This window comes from Priapulus caudatus, unplaced genomic scaffold (genome assembly GCF_000485595.1).
Source record: "Priapulus caudatus unplaced genomic scaffold, Priapulus_caudatus-5.0.1 Scaffold2382, whole genome shotgun sequence".
NCBI classification, from domain to species: domain Eukaryota; kingdom Metazoa; phylum Priapulida; class Priapulimorpha; order Priapulimorphida; family Priapulidae; genus Priapulus; species Priapulus caudatus.
Genome location: NW_014579443.1, coordinates 29,427 through 31,188, shown reverse-complemented (window position 1 = coordinate 31,188; position 1,762 = coordinate 29,427). Strand labels below are relative to the sequence as shown.

The window sequence follows — 1,762 nt, the reverse complement described above, 5'->3', positions numbered from 1 at the left end:
CAGGCGCGGCTACAGCAGCAGCAGGCGGCGGCGGCCGTCAGCGTAGGTGGCAGCACCGTGCAGCAGCAGCAGCAGACGCCCGTCGCTACGCTCTTGAAGACGGTCACAGCTCCCGTCGTCACCATCTCCGCGTCAAACGTCACCATTCCCGTGTCAACCGTCAGTGTGCCGGGCGTCAACATCAACGTCACGCTGCCGCAGGTACACGCGCTAGCGCCCTCTACCCCTCCCGCTGCACGCGCGCTGGCGCCCTCTACCCCTCCCGCTGCACACGCGCTGGCGCCCTCTACCCCTCCCGCTGCACGCGCGCTGGCGCCCTCTACCCCTCCCGCTGCACATGCGCTGGCGCCCTCTACCCCTCCCGCTGCCCCCGCCCCCCACCACCCCTGAATATCTCTCTCTCTCAGCCGACAGACACTGAACACGACACAGTTATGACACACGCAGCACGCACGCACACACGCACAGACACACGTACACACACACCGACACCACGCATACAATGACTCACGCAAATGCACAACACACACACACACACACACACACTACACACACACACATAGACACGTATGTGCACTATACACAGGCACACGCACACGCAGGCAAGCACGCACACATTCACACACGGATGTATTTGGACGTGTATGCAGACACACGCCTGGAACACATACGCAATGAACACCATATGCTGCACATACATGAAATCATATCAGCAACAAGAATGATATGCCGACACAAGCCAAACATTCCAATACGCTGGAAAATTATATTAAGTCATAAATTATTCTACAACATTCAACCATTAAAGCTGAATTAAGAGATTTTTTCTATGAATTAGTGCTCAGCAAGATTCAGATCAAAGCTCAGTCTGATATAATCTTTGCCACGTGACCTCAGCTGTTGTCCTGTTGCGAACAATGTCACCTTCTAACCTCCGCGCGATCTCGAGATGACGTCCTCTTCTGGACAATCCACAGCATTACTCTCGCCATGGCACCTCTACCCCTTGACTCGTTCCACTGACCTCTAACCCCATCACCTCCACATCACTTCCACGCGATTTCTAACCCGTTTACCCTCCCACGGACTCTGAACCGCGTGACCCTCCACATGACCTCTAACCGCGTGACCTTCCCACATGACCTCTAACCGCGTGACCTTCCCATGCGACCTCTAACCGCGTGACCTTCCCGGTGCGACTCTGACTGCGTGACCTTCCGTGTGACGCTCTAACTGCGTGACCTTCCATGCGACACTCTAACCGCGTGACGCTTCCGTGCGACTCTAACCGGCGTGACCTTCCAATGCGACCTCCTAACCGTGTGACCTCTAACGCGTGCGACTCTAACCGCGTGACCTTCCCAACGACCTCTAACCGCGTGACCTTCCCGTGCGACCTCTAACCGCGTGACCTCCCTGCGACCTCTAACCGGCATGACCTTTACGTGCGACCTTCTAACGCGCGACCTCTAACCGCCGTGACTTCCCATGCGACCTCTAAGCCAGCGTGACTTCAGCGCGCAGTGTTTATGACTTGGGAGGGTTGCGAAGGCGCATGAGTATGGTGGGCCGACTTCGTCTCTGACTGCACTGTCACAGCCGCTGCCGCAGACGTGGCGCCCGTTGCACGGTTACGCCGCTGCCGCCGACGTTGTTGCGTGGTAACAGTTGTCTCCGCCGCGCTCACCGCTTCCTGGCGTCGCCGACGACTCGACACCCTGATTGTGGCGCACACCTGGGTGATGATGGTCTGGCAGCGGCG

The 1,762-nt window shown here is 57.7% G+C and overlaps 1 long non-coding RNA gene across 2 annotated transcripts in view; it reads right to left on the bottom strand.

The window, feature by feature from the left end:
* Positions 1-1,112: 1,112 nt before the first annotated feature.
* LOC106818618 overlaps positions 1,113-1,762 on the bottom strand; it is a 2,494-nt gene continuing 1,844 nt past the window's right edge. For both annotated transcript variants that reach the window (XR_001395262.1, XR_001395263.1), the window contains exons 3-4: positions 1,370-1,412; positions 1,113-1,171 (exon numbers count right to left, since the gene is read on the bottom strand). This is a non-coding gene — a long non-coding RNA (uncharacterized LOC106818618). The remainder of the gene's footprint in view (positions 1,172-1,369; positions 1,413-1,762) is intronic.